The following is a 15938-nucleotide window of genomic DNA, read 5'->3' on the forward strand; positions in this document are numbered from 1 at the left end:
AAAATCTGACCCGATTGGGATGGATAGAAGAGCATTTGTGTTGTACTGCTTTTGATTTCTCTCTCTCTCTCCCGCGCTCTCTCTCTCTCGCTCTCTCTCTCTCGCTCTCTCTCTCTCGCTCTCTCTCTTTCTCTCTCTCTCTCTCTCTCTCTCTCTCTCTCTCTCTCTCTCTCTCTCTCTCTCTGTCTCTCCCCCAACACTAAGTGAGTGCTCTGGTGAAGGGCAACAGAAAAGTGAAGGGTAGAGGGTAGAGAGAGGAAGCTTTATTAATGGCCCTATTCATAAGACAGCCGATAACCAATAAGCCAATATCAGAGGTAAATTGAAATCATGGAATTAGATTTCTTTGTAGAAGTTGCTTCATGTGCACTGCATAACACAACAAAGTCTTACTGTTTGGGGGATAACAACATATTATATTTGTTTTCTGCATAACTTTTTATTTGTCTTCTCCATACCTCTTACTTGGATTTTTATGTTCATTATAGCCAGATAAGATTTTTAAGTGAGATTCAATCATGTGTTGTTTTTTTAAAGTAACATGCATGGCCTAATATGTCAGGGAATAAAATCATATAAAAACATGCCACCAATTTGTTGCTAAAAAGAAAGATACAACATTAGATTAATGATTTTTCAATCTGATTGGAAAGTTCTATTATTAGAACAAGCCATCTAAGAGACAAAATAGTATTGTTTTTGTGTGTGTGTGTGTGTGTGATTGTGTGTGTGCACATACACGCACATGTTCAAGTTCTAAATTATTCTTCTTTCTCATAGACAAATATTGCAAGTACTATGACTTCTATTTGGAAGTCTTGCCCTATCTGCAACTAATAGATGCCATAGGATGCTTGCTTATAAATACTGCTTTTGGCCATATTTGCTATATATATTAAAACTACAAATTAGAAAGTGAAATACTAATGATCTCAAAGTTTTAATGAGTCTTCTGGCTCTCCCTTGGCTATTCTATCCCTCCAATTTGCTTAGGTATACAGAAAAGTTGCTAAATTTAGCCACTTAGACGTGAAAACCAAGTATCTTTTTATGAGAAACAGAATATGTTATAAATGTGTTTGTTACATTGAGGAAACAATTTCAAGGCATCTGAAATTGAAATTTCAAGGAATCAGAACTTACAGATATTGTTATTCTTAGATAAGTTAGTTAAGTTATTTCAGAAAGCAAATATGTTCCTTAGTAATAAGTGGATCCCATTTTAACTTTTTTTTCCCCAGTGCTAGAAGGGGTCATAGAGATTGGTGAACAAATTGATAGAATTAGATACAAGGCATATTTGCAATCTACACCCTGTTCCACCACTGATGTGGGTTTGTTCAGAAACAAAAATATAAAATAGCCAACACATTTCTGAATAACAAATGCAAAGGATATTTTTTAAATTCCTCATTCTAATAGTTCTCCTGAACTATTTTGTTGTTGTTGTTGCTGGCTTTCCGGAGTCTCCTTTCTTAAGCTTCTTACTGTACCAACTTCCCCATGAATATCTAATCTACACGTTGGCTTATTTTTCATTTTGACTTATTTCTTTCTTGAACTGGAATTAGGTTACCTCAGGGTTTCCTGTGCTGGTTCCTCTGTCATATTTCCTGTCTTCTTTCTTGTATTGGTGTTGATTTTCTGAATGCTTGCTGTCATATTTGATTGGTAGTTCAGCTTAGGTATATAATTGTAGGTATAAAAGAAATTTCAACACAATGCTGAATTATCTTCTGCAATTTAATTTGTTGATAAGATGTCTGATGCTAATTTAATCCTTATTCCTTTATAAATTACGGCTTCCCCCCACTGACAAGAGTATAAGGATACCTACTATGTTGCCTTAGCTTTTTTGTATTTCAGAATGTCTTTCTGTTACCATTACACATTGAAAGGAATCCTAGCTGGGTAAAATCCTTGGGACAAAACATTAATGACTCAAATATGCAGCTTTACTTTGCAGAGTAGAAATCTAATACTAAAGAGACTTGTATTATTTGGTATGGAATTTATTTATTCTCCCTATGCACTTGCAAGATTACTTTTTCTTTTATCTTAGTGTTCAAATATTTTTAGAGAAATATAGTTAGATGTAGAGATTGTTACATTGGTTATTTTTGAGACAGATGAGTTGCTTCTATATGATTATAAAAGTAATATACTTAAATATATTTAACCAAGAGAAATTTTTTCTTCAATAATATCTTTGATTATTGTTGCTATTCTGATTGTTGTGCTTCCTCTTTATGAATACCTGAGCACTAAATTTCTCTTTGCTTATCTCCCATGTGCATTATTTTCATCCTTATTCTCTTCATCTCTTTGTTCTTCTACATTTTGAAAGATAATATCAGAGTTTTTGTTTGTTTCACATTGCTTAGTTGAGCTTCTATAATTGTTTTATATCAACTCTAGAACAGACTTAATTTTTCTATTATTTTTTTAGTCTACCTAGGTCTTTTCACTCCTTACTTTTTATTTTATCTGTTACCTCCATATATCAGACTCTTCTCCACTTATTAATTTATGTGTTTGTTTCATAGGGACCAAGTATTCTTCAGTCATATTAAGAATGTAGAAATTATGCATATATTCTTTGATTTCCTGAAAATTAACATTTTCAGTCTTCAGTTATTTCTCTTCTTCACTGTTCTTTTCATAGTCCCTAAGATAGATGTTTTTATCAAGTCAGTTGGAAGCTACCTCAACTTATCACCACCAAATATAAAAATATACTCTCCCTGCACCCATTCATTCTACGTTGCTACTATTAATTTTATAAAGTGTCCATTCTCTTCAATGAGGTGAAAGTCTTCACTTGTGCTCCATATCCCATCTCTTCTGGGCTTCTCAGAAACTTGCTTCCTCTCTCTATTTTACCCCCAAACATCCCCTACCTAGATTAAAAAGTACAAATTGGTAGTTTCAAAATACAGCATAAGGAAAATAGTTAATAATATTGTAACAACTAAGAATGGTGTCAGTAGGGGAACACTTTGTAAAGTACATGATTGTTTACCCACTGTGCTGTACACTGACACTAACACAGAGTAATATTGAATATAAACCTGTTCTTGAAAAATAAAATGAAAATGAAATGCCCTACCTAGAGACAACATCTCTCACGTATTGATGTTTCTCTTTCACCTTCACAGACTTCTTAGAAGCATTGTCTATTTTCCCAGTCTGCATTTCCTCAGCTACCATTTGGTACTTAGTCTGCCACAGGCTGGCTTCTGCCACATAATTTTACTAAAATTGTTTTCATTCATGAGAGTAGCAATCTTCCTGCTTTTAATTTCAATGGATATTGTTCACTCCATATCTCATCTAACTTCTCAACAGAATTTGAAATATGGTTAACTACTCTCCTTCTTGAAACACTTTTTATCTGTGCCAGATAATTTTCTGCCTATATTTTTCATCCTTTTATCTATTTAGGTCCGTGGTATTTACATTATTGATTTTTATAAGCTTTACATATTAAAGGTATTAGCATTTTGTCTGTGTCAAGAAGCATTTTAGGAAAGAGATATAGCAGATCACTTAAAACAATATAATATGGGCACTTATTTAACAAATTCAGTAGGAAAGTACTGAAGAAGTTTTTTCAAGAAAATAACATACTTTTCTTTTCAAAAGTACATATTTCTCTGAACTTCATAGTCCTGAAAATTATGTCAATTGAATTTTATATACAGATATTAATTTTTAGTATTTCTTATTGGGAAAAGAAATTATTTTAGTAACTTATTATTTTATTATACTAATTGTACTAGAAAAGCTTCTTACTAATCATGTACTTTATTTAGAAAAAATGGTGAAAAATATTTGATAAATGTAATCAATTGATTGAAATATTCTTAAAATGAATCTTATTGCTTAGTTGTATGCACAGGAGTCAATGATGGAATAAAATAAGGTTTTCAGAAAGCATGAATAAGGGAGATTATGTTGGGTATATGATCAATAGTCTGCTGTAAGAGCTTACATAAAAACTGCTTCTTCATTAGCAATGGTCTAACACAAGGTTGTCAAGTGGAAAAAAGTTTGCCTTCAGGCCCTTGACTCTTCCTATTCTGCAAAACCAATACCTTTTCTGTGGCATCCAGCACTTTGATTGCTCTCTATTCTTGATGAGTTTTTATTTTCATGTAATAGAGATTAAAGTGTTAATGCTTTCTTCCTGCTTTCTCTGGGATAATCATAAACAACGTTAGAGACCACAGGATTACAGAATAATTGTATTAATGTTTTTTTCTTTTATATTCCTCTTATCTACTCTAAATACTTCCAAACTCATACATGAAAGTCAGTAACATAATTATAACCAGTATAAAACAAACTATTTGCAAAGCACTATTATACTTACACACACACACACACACACACACACACACACACACAATTTTTTTCATTATAGTCTTGTGAAATAAATATTATTAAAATCTTCATCTAATAGATAATGCATTCAGAGATAATGACATGCCAAAGGTGTCATGCCTTGTAAGGGGCAGGTCCAACACTTGGAGCAAGATCTGTGCACTCCAAGGCTGCAATCTCTCCACTATAATATGCACTGAAGGGACTCAATTGGCAGGAACTAGAAAAGGTGAAGGTGTTGTGAGAGAAACTAATAGTTGCCTATTCCGCATCTCTTCTCCTGTTTTTAGATAACAGAATCTTCATTATTTTCATAGTGACAATGCACACAACTCAAAAATTGCACTTCCCATTCTCCCTTGTCACTAAGAACCAAGTAGAAATAATGTATAAGAATGTCATGATGTATAGGAATAGCATCAGATTGTATATGAACATCATATATGTCTAGGAAGGCTGACTCATCTGGAAGATAGACCTCTTTAGGTTCCTGCCCCTTCCTCTTTCTTGTTGCCTGAAATACTCTAGTAGTCAGCCATGTCGATCCAGGAGGCAGCCTTCAGTACACAAATCATGTGCTGAGGATGATGGATAAAAATATGGACTCAACGTAGCACCTCGGACTGCCAATCTCTTGACTTCTTTTATGTGGAGAATAAGCCCTTGGGTTTCAGCCCTTATTATTTGGAGGTTTCCCTTATATGCAACTTAAAAAAGTTCTAATTGATATGAACTCATAGTATTTCATTAAATCAGAAGAAAAAAATTAATGGATGGTAGATAAGCAGCATCCAAAATAATCTTGTGCAAAATATTCCCTAGGGGTTCTGTGTTGCAGAGGCATAAAACACTTTTGGCGGGGGTGGTAATCAGTTAATAAAAATATGGAATTAAAAGTTTATTAGGAAAAGAATTGGATGCTTTGTGGTAATTATCCAGCACAGGGAGAGTTTATGTGTGGCAGTCATGCTGCGGGCAGAAAGCTGGTGGGTAGATTGACAGTCTTAGAACAGTTATTTCAGAGTGAGGCTGCTGTGAATGTAGAAATAGCCTCAGACAGTTCATGCTCCTGAGGACAAATGATGATTCGTTATTATGCTTGAACTATGATGAAATCAGTTAAGGCATCATAGTAAGAGGCAAAACCATGGGGATGCTATTAAGAGTTTAGCAATTCTAGTTTGTGTGGGAATATGGATTCCACTTACCAAAAATAACAGCATATAGGGAAAGAAGAAAAAGCGTACTGTCATTGTTCTGAATTGCTCCTGAGCTATTGCATTGTGTCATGAATTTCAACTCAAATTTAATGTTATTAGTATTCATTTTATTTGTGGGATGTTTGTGTAGTGCCACAATATCACTATAATAAAGTAATATGATATTATGAGTTGCCTCCCTCAGATCTAAAGTAATGGTTATAAAACATGTAGTGGAAATGCACATCAAAATGAAAGGCAAAGAAAGAGTGAGAGCAAAAGCAAGAGAGACAGAAAGAGAAGGAAAGGGATGGAGAGATTGATTCTCTCCTATTAGCTCCAGTTCTTAGGTATCTAAGTTACTTTTTCAGTTAATAGCACACTTTTCTATCAGCATTTCTTTGTTTATAGGCCATTAGTATTGTGTCCAGTTTTCATCTATAGCAAACCCAGTCAGAAATGCCTTTTAATGCAGTATACTGGTATCGACACTGAACCTGAAAATTGATGGGGGAAGGGACTGCCCAGAAAGGTCTGGATGAATGGGAAGATGCTCATCCGTCACACCTGGAGCGAGTCAGTGGCCAGAACAGGCGTGGCCACTGCAAGGGCTCGAAATCTGGATACAAAACTCCTAAACCAAAGAGCCCTCTCTCTCTCTTTCTGCTCCCACCTGACTCCTGGCTTGTAGGGCTCCCACGCTCTGCACTCGCCCATGTGTCCCACAGCCATGTGGACTCCACGCAGTGGACTAATGGACTTTATCCTGATGCTATGCTGGACCCAGTCCCACCATGAAATGGAAACTCTGGACACTGGCTGCTTTTAGGTCTACTCAACCCCCAATGCATATTTTCCAGGACTGGTTTAAAGACAATAGGACTTTGCCACCCGAGAAATATAATTTTACACAAATAAAAATTGTTCATTCTCTTGTGCAAATCCTAGAAAAGCCCTTTTCTGAGGATATTGCAAGAACCCCACTCCCACCAGTGACAGAGAAATTCCACCCACCCAATCCTCCGGCAACAGTATAACAGCTCACCCACTGTACACCTGAATCTTCATTGTAATAGGCAAAATTCAGATATTTATCTATACATATACCCAGAGGGATTTTTTAATTGATGGCTTTATGAAGAAAAACAAAGAATTCTCTGAAAATGACTGATTCTGAATCTGCATTTTGAATAAGAACCAGGTACTTATTTCTAGACAATTAACTTTGGTATACTTACATATAACAAACTGCAAATGACATAAAATGGAGTTCTCCTAGGAATTTCTACTTTCTCTTCACCAAGGACCTGGAAATACCATGTTGCCAAAGGAGTTGTCCCTGTACTCATTCCATGTGGATTCTCTTTCTAGGTTCAGCTGAAATTCTGCTGGTCAGCTACAGTGGGCTTGGGTGTCCCTACATTGTGTCCATGTGATACAATGAATGAATCTGAGGTCTTGAAATATGGTTAGGAAATAAACATAAGGAAGAGAAGGAAAGGATATTCTGATTAACATGAGCACCTTAAACAAATTCACACGGCTAAGAACAGAGAGTGCCATGAGTATTACAGAGAGCTGGCTGGCCAGACTTGAATACTATGTGATTGTGGCAGCAAAGTCGGACATACAGGGCAAGAATCTTAGACAAACAGGCGTTGAAGGTAGGTTTGCTCTTCCAAACAGCAGAAGCCTTTCCAGGTGTTAGCAAAAAGGGTGCCATGACAAAAGTATTTTTCAAATGCTATCTCACTTGTGCAAAGGTGGGAATAAAATGGAAAAAAAAATTAAAGGTTGTTTCAGCTAAGAGGATTTAGTTATAATTCAAGTATCATTTCAAATGGTCTGGGGGAAAATAGGAAAGCACAAATGTTTAAAAGAAAAATAAATTCCACTTACATCACTAAATGAGAAAATTTATAAAATTACAGATTCATAGAAGCTAACAGTAAGATTATTTGATTGATTTATTATTTTTAATTTAAGAAAGGAAGGGATAAGTTATAGTATACTTTAGAAGCTTCATATATTTTGTTTTGTTTGTTTTGCTTGTCATATATACTAGAAAGAGAAGCATCTGTTTAGATAGACACTACTTTTCCTGTCTGATGATTTATATATATTTTGGGACCATGAGCATTTTTGTTATATTTTGGATACCTGCAAAAGTTTATATTGGATTAACATGGAGTCATCAAATCAAGTTTAAACCAATACCTTTACCCTTTATACCACTCCTGCAGTACACAGAAATATTTTCGTTTGAATGACATAACTAGTGCAGACTAGAAATAAGGTGGAAATTACAATGGTACTAATTTGTACCATTATTAATTATCTCAGAGCACTAATTGATAAATAAGAAAACAAACTATTCTATTTTCTATAGACCACATAGGCAAGACATTCAACCAACCTCAGCTGTGCCAAGTCATCTCCCGAGCTATTTACCCTCAGTGGCTAAAAATGCTTTAGCAAAGGAACTTCATGATGATGATTGATTTGATCTCTCTTCCCACCAGTTGCAAAAATATACTTTATTACACACTGATGCTCTTTGATGTTATACAAGAAGGAGTTTGTGCTCCATAAATGATATTACACAACCATTTCTCAACATAGGGTCTGGAAAAAGCTGTCGAGTTTATCAAAAATAGGAAAGATTTTACATTCTGGACTGAGTCACAGAAGGAGATTGCTTAGTGTTGGGAGTGAATGGGAATGAGGATTACTACCCCCATTCCTTGTTCAGTTTTCTCCAAGTATGGATCCTCCCTGATGTGCTATTTACTTTAATTATTGATTAACTGATTAGTGGTCCCCCACCACTAGAATGAAAGCTCCATAAAGAGGGTGGGGGGAGTTGTGCATATTGTCTGAAAGAATTTAGTCACACCCTGTATATGGGTCCTACAGTTCCAATGTGGGTGCAGTTGCTAAACTGCAACACTCTCCTGAGCAATGTGTGGCTTTCATAACCACGGTTTTGAAGGGGAGACTATTGTGTATCTGCATATTTAGATAGGTAATTTAATTATTCTATTTCATAACTGAAATGCAATATTAAAACTCTGGAAAAAAATTAAAATGTGAGCTTTCCACTTCAATATTATGAGTTGATAATGTCTTTATATCTGGTGTTATAAAGATTCTTTCATGACGTTCCATGCACGTAAATGTTTTTACATGACTTATTTTGCATAGTCTGAGAGCACTTGCATAGTCAATTTTGAAAACTATAATAAGCAGCAATCCAATAAGAATGTATTTAATCTGACTTAAAACACGGATGGATTCTCCAATTTTCTCTGGCTTTCACAAATGTTTGCAAGTTGTTTCTCCAGACTATGATATCAGGAAATTCAGTATTACCCACAGTGCAAATCCACCATTGATCTATATGGGGTGAGATGACAGGTGGGTATCATAGTCTATTATATAATTAAATGGTAAATAGGGTAGAAATTAAGACACCTGAAAGCAAATAAAAAGAGTAAAATTTTATGTCTAAGAGTTAATAAGTATGTACAGGAATAGAAAGAGGATGATTACAAAAATCTGAGTTTTTTTAAAGTGTCTTTTCTTGATTCAGGTGGTTAAATAATGGCAATTATTTAAGACCTTCTTCCAGATTCTCCCTTCCCACTGAGGCAATTTAGATAAATCTGAACAGCGTTATGTTTTATTTTGGTTTGTTTTACTTCCAAACACTCCACCCCTTTGAATTTTTTCAAGGCTTATTTTATTGTCCCACAGACAATTAGTCATGCCCTTAGAAACACAGTTTAGGGTGTAATGTGTTATTATAGACTGATTTTTTTCTGTTTAATATTAATGAGAAAAATCTACTTTAGTGTTCTCTCTGATCATTCCACTTTGATAACTTTGAATGAAAGTTTATCATCCTTTTACTTTAAGAAAAATACAAAAATACATTTAAATTAAAGTAATTTTACAAAGCTTCAACCTTGTCAAAAAAGAAATATTAGTGCTAGTCATGATTATGTGCCCTGATGGAGACTTCCAATGGAAAAATGGACAAAAAATTGAAAACGACATTGTATTTATTTGGGGATGACATCTAAATATGCATTTAAATATGGGCGAGTCTGATTTTATGAATCCAAAGAGAGAAGTTAATCTACATTGGACCTAATTTAACCCACAAGAAAAGGGTTAGCTTTGCATTTGCTTCTCAGCTTCTTCCTGCACGCTACGGATAGCATTGCCTTTCTGACTGACACTAAGCAACCATTTAAGATGAATCGCCCTCTCTTACCTGTACTGAATTACTCAGTCCCAGGTGAACCAAGGAGAGAACAAAATGGTTAGAAATCTTTCAAGGTTGGTGTTTGAGTTCTCGGGTACAGTGCTGGGCATTGTCCCTCTTCTTTAAGTCTATCAATTTGGAAGAGGAGGGCAAATATATTTTGTAGTTTTCTTTCACTTATTTTGGCACATGTGATTTTGAATGGCTTTAAACAAGTTAGTTAGCAATTTGTTTTTCTTCTTTATTGGGCAGATGTTTATGTATTTTCTTTATTTTAAATTTGAGCATTTGTGTTTTATTATTGATCAATGAAAGCTTGTTATTTATAAAACTTTCTTAACTCAAAATCTGTTATTTATAAAACTTTTTTTAACTCAAAAGCTTGTTATTTATAAAACTTTCTTAACTCAAAATCTGTTATAAGTTTCATATGTATTACATATAAATGTATGTATGCATATGTATATATCAGCACCTTTCTCCCCATTCCTGTCAGTCAGGTTATTTCATACATTTGTAATATAGTTAGATTTCTTTCTTACATTCTGCACTTTATCCTGGGATCTCCTGACCTATTGAATGCCTTTTATTTAATTTGCATACGTTATGGTGCACTCTTTTACTATAAAGTTCTATGGGTTTCTACAAATGTGTAGTGTCAAATTAGTTTCAGCAGTCTATAAAAACCTGCACTTTACCTTTTCAATGATCCTCCTTCCCTAAACCCTTGGCAACTACTGACCAAGTTACTCTGTCTACAGCTTTATCTTTTCCAAAATGTCATATAAATGAAATTACCCAGTATAGTTTTTTCAGGCTGTCTTCTTTCACTCAGCATTTCAGATTCATACATATTTTGTGAGGCTTGATAATTCATACATTTTTATCACCTAATTGTATCCCATGGTATGACTGTGTATACCCAATCACCTATTAAAGGACATCTTGATTGCTTCCAGATTTGGGCTTTTATGAATAAAGATGCTATAAACATTTGTGTGCAGGTTTTTGTGTAGCTGTAAGTTTGCCAATCAGTTGGATAAATGCCTAGGAGTGTGATTGTTGAGTCATACCGTAAGATTATATTTAGCTTTATAATAAACATAAAGCTGGACTGTTTTCCAAAGTGACTGTACCATGTTTCATTGCCGCCAGCAATGAATGAGAGCTAATCTTGCTTTATATCTTTACCAGCAATGGGTGTTGTCAGGTTATTTTTGTTTAGTTGTGTTTTGTTTTGCTAAATTTTAAGCATTATATTAGACATGTAGTGGTGTCGCATTGTTGTTTTAATTAGCAATTATCTAGTGAGCATTTCTTCATATACTTTTTGCCATCTGTGTATCTTTTTTCAGCTTTATTAAGGTATATTGACAAATAAAATTGTAAGATATTTAAAGTGTACAAAGTGATGAAAGAATCCCCCATAAGTCAGCTAACACATATCTGTCACCACACATATTTACCTTTTTGTGTGTCTGAGAACATTTAAGTTCTACACTCTTAGCAAATTTCAATTACACAATATAGTGTTATCAACTATAGTCACCATGACAGAAATTAGATCCTCAGACCTTATTCATCTTTTAACTGAAAGTTTGCATCTTTGAACTGCCAGTCTCTCTCTCTATTCTCCCCCACCACCCAGACCCTGGCAACCACTTTTCTACTGTCCGTTTCTATGATTTCAACTTTTTAAAAAGATTCTGCATATAAGTGATCCCATGCAGAATTTGTCTTTCTCTATATGACTTATTTCACTTAGCATAATGCCCTCCAGGTTCATATATGTTATCACAAATGACAGGATTTCCTTCTTTTTAAGTTAATAGTATTTCATTGTATAGATATACCACAGTCTCTATTTCCATTCATTTATGCAGGGACATATAGGCTGTGTTCATACCTTGACTATTAGGTTACTTTCATGGCAATGAACATGGAAGTGCAGGTGTCTTTTTGAAATAAGGGCATTGTTTCCTTTGGATATATACCCAGAAGTGGAATTGCTTGGTCATATGATCATTATATTTTTAATTTTTTTAGGAATCTTAATAATGTTTTCCATAGTTGCTGTAATAGTTTATATTGCCAACAACAATGTACAAGGGTTCCCTTTACTTCAGATCGTCATGAGCACTTGTTTTCTCTTGTCTTTTTGATAACAGACATCCTAACCGACGTGAGGTGATAGCTCATTGTGGTTTTCATTTGCATGTTCCTGAATATTAGTGATGTTGACCATCTTTTCATATACAAGTTAGCTATCTGTATGTCTATTTTGGAAAAATGTCTTTTCAGACCTTTTGCCAGTTTTTAAATTGGGTTATTTGGGTGGTTTTTTTTTGTTTGTTTGCTAGTTTTTGGTTGTTTGTTTTTGTTTTTTTGCTATTACGTTGTTTGAGTTTTTTGTATATTTTAAATATCACTCCTTATTGTCTAAGTGACTTGCAAATATTTTCTTCTATTCTGCAGGTTGCCTTTTCATTTTGTTGATGGTTTCCTTTGCTGTACTGAAGCTTTGTGGTTTAATGTAGTCCCACTCATCTCATTAAAGTAACAAAGGACACCTTTATTGCTCCCAGGAAAGTAGGACATTCTAAGGGTTTTAGTTCTGTGCCAAAAACAGATAAAAATCAAATATATATTTTGTACCATAAATCACAATATCACAACCTCTCAATTCAAATATTTTTTTCTAATGCACTACATTTGTTTTTATCTTTACACGTGTCAACCTCAAATAAAATAATTTAAAAATTATAAATAAAAGAAAAGTTGAGTTTATTTGGGAATAACAGAAAATTGCAATTCCGGACAAGCAAGCTATGGTGGCCATAGGCAAGTTCAGAGCACAAAGGAGAGGGACTTGCCTTTATAGAGAAAAGGAGGAGCTTGAGGTTGGTGATTTTGACATAAAGACCATTGGAAAAGAATGAGAATTTGGGTGGTGGCAACTTCTCATTGGCTGAGTTGTGGTGGCTCTCATCAGCTGGGTGGTTGCTAGGCTTGGAAAAAAATCTTCCTTTCTGTTGCTGAGGAATGTAAAAGGTTTCTTCCTGTGATAGTTTGCCAATATATGATGAGTGACAGAGTAAGAGTCTCCTGTATTGGGGTTCCTGATTGTAAGTATGGTTTTCTTTATTTTCCACACTTCACCTCAGTTTCCTTAGTTTTTTTGTTTTGTTTTGTTTTTTAAACATCTTGAATTTCAATAATTTATTTAATTTTTTCCTTTTCTCAATAAAGAAAACGTGTTGTGAGGTGATGGATAAGTTAATTAGTTTAAATGTAGTAATCATTACACAAGTTATAGCAAAACACCACATTGTACATCCTAAATAAATACAATTTTTTATTTGTCAATCATGTCTCAATAAAGCTAGAGGAAGTTTTAAAGCATACAAAGCTCTGAATTTGCCTGAGTGCAGCTTTAACTATATCGCTTAAGTTTTTATTATTTCTAGTCTTACTATGAGTTTCTAATATTTCACAATTATAGTTCTGATATCCTCTTTGGTAATAAAATTATCTAGTAAGTTGTTTTTGTTTTTTAAAATTGTTTAGTTATATTGTTTTGCTACAGAAATATGCCTTCTAAATTTTCTGCACTGGAGAATTTAATGAAGATTTTCTTATGCTTAGTCACAATCAACTTTTGAAAATTCTCCAGAATTATTATTCTCCTATAAGTCTTATGTATTTCTAAAAAGATTACACTTTATACATTCACTTTGCCTTAACAATTTACTTTCTGCTTTGAATTCCACTTTTAAAATATTACAACTACTACTGTCTTTTTGTTTGTCTATGTAAGTATTGTGTTTGAAGAAAAGACCTTACAGAAAGTACTATCTAAAAAATTTTAGATAGTTTTTAACCTATTCATTTTGCTTCAATAACCATATGCTTTTCTTATATCTGTCATATTGTTTTCTGGTGTTATAAAATACTTTTTATTTTTTATTGTGTACTATGTAAATTGTGTTATTATTTATTTTTATCTTCTTATCTTTTTTTTATTTTCTTCACCATACTTTAAGCTACTTTGTTATAATCATTGTTTTAAGTGATTAGAGTTAAGTAATATTAGTTCTCCCTCTTGACCATTGAGAATATTAACATTTATATAATTACTAGAGGCCTGGTGCATGAAATTGTGCATGGTAGAGTCCCTAGGCCTGGCCAGTGATCAGGACCAATCTTGTGGGGTGACCGGAAGGACAATCGGGGGCCCCTCTCCTGGCACCCACCTTGGCCAGTCTGGGGCCTGCTGGCTGGAGCAGATCCTGCATTGAGCGTCTTCCCCCTGGTGGTCAGTGTGCATCATAGCAACCGGTTGCTCCACCTTTTGGTCGATTTGAATATTAGGCTTTTATTATATAGAATTTTTTTTCCTGCCTTCTCAATCTGTGGTGATTTTTTTTTTGCCTTATTTTGATTTTTTAAAATGTGGTCTCTTATTATTTTTACCTTATGCTTCTCTTTAAAGTAATATTTAGAACTTCTATTCAGTTTTATCACTATTTTTATGAACTATTTAGTCTAAATTATATTGTTCCATGGTTTTAAAATTTATAGACAGGTTACTTTTTGAACAAAACTGTATAATTTTCCCATTACTAAATTTTTTATATTAAAATATCCCTCAGTCACTTGGGAAATGTCTCTTGGAATAATATTTTAAGAATAGTACATGAGAGGTTTACTCATCAATTCCTCAGATCTGAGAATGTCTTTCTGTTACCATTACACATAAATGCCAACTTTGTTCAGGGTGGAGTAGGAGTAGCAAAATAATTATATTACTCTCACTGGCATCTTTTCTGATATTTTTTAACTATTTTAAATTATTTTCTATGAACTCTATGAATTCTTACACTATTGAGTATCATATCTTTATTTCTATTATGTAAACAGGTCTTTTAAACATTATCTTAAATTTTTCTGACTCAAGCTCCAAAGTCTGTTCTTAATTTTAATAATATGAAATTTGGTGAAAATGTCCATGACTTCTATTGACAATATTCACACTTTATACATCTCAATCAGGCCAACAGTTAACTTTTGTTTTTTAACACTGAAGGCCCCTAATATTCTTCACATTTATTTATATTTTCTAATTTCTTTCATTTTAGTCCTTTTTTTTTAGTATTAATTAGCAACTTAACCAAGTGAATTCGTTCTCTTTTAACTCATTTAAAGGTGCTACTTTATCTACATTTGAAACAATTACATGTACATACAAAAAATATTTTGCTATCAAAATTAGTTGTCAAAAAGTATTTTTATTGCTAAATTTTCAGGATTTCAAGGTTGCATTTTTTAAAAATATATTTCTTATTGATTTCAGAGAGGAAGGAAAAGGGAAATAGAAATATCAATGATGAGAGAAAATCATTAATTGGTTGCCTTCTGCACATCCCCTACTGGGGATTGAGCCTGCAACCTGGGCATGTACCCTGACTAAAAATCAAACTGTGACCTCCTGGTTCACAGGTCGACACTCAAACACCAAGCCACATTGGAGGGGCTCAAGGCTGCATTTTTGGTATACACTGAGTGGCCAGATTATTATGATCTCTGAACACATAATAATCTGGCCACTCAGTGTATATCCTATATAATAAAAGGCTAATATACAAATTGTCTTCTCGACCAGGAGTTCGACCAGCAGGCAGGCCGGCCAACTGCCCATGTCCCCTCCCCCTGGCCAGGCTGACCGGACCCACCCATGCACAAATTCATGCACTGGCCACTCAGTATATATATACTGAGTGGCCAGATTATTGTGTGTTCAGAGATCATAATAATCTGGCCACTCAGTGTAGTTTGTGTATGTGTTGTTGTTGGTTTTTTTTTGTTGTTTTTAAGAATTTTCAACAGTCTTCAGAAGATTAAATGAAATCTAAAGAAATCGTCTACCAGACTGTACTTAGTTATCTAACATTTTAAATGACTTCATAAGATAGACTATAATGGTGCCATGTGCACATTAAAGATACATGGTTGCACTTTCAAGTTCCCTCTGTCAATTATAATTACCTTATGAGTAAGTGGTATGACATCATGTGGCTTGTCTA

Source organism: Plecotus auritus (genome assembly GCF_963455305.1).
Source record: "Plecotus auritus genome assembly, chromosome: 1".
Lineage (NCBI taxonomy): Eukaryota > Metazoa > Chordata > Mammalia > Chiroptera > Vespertilionidae > Plecotus > Plecotus auritus.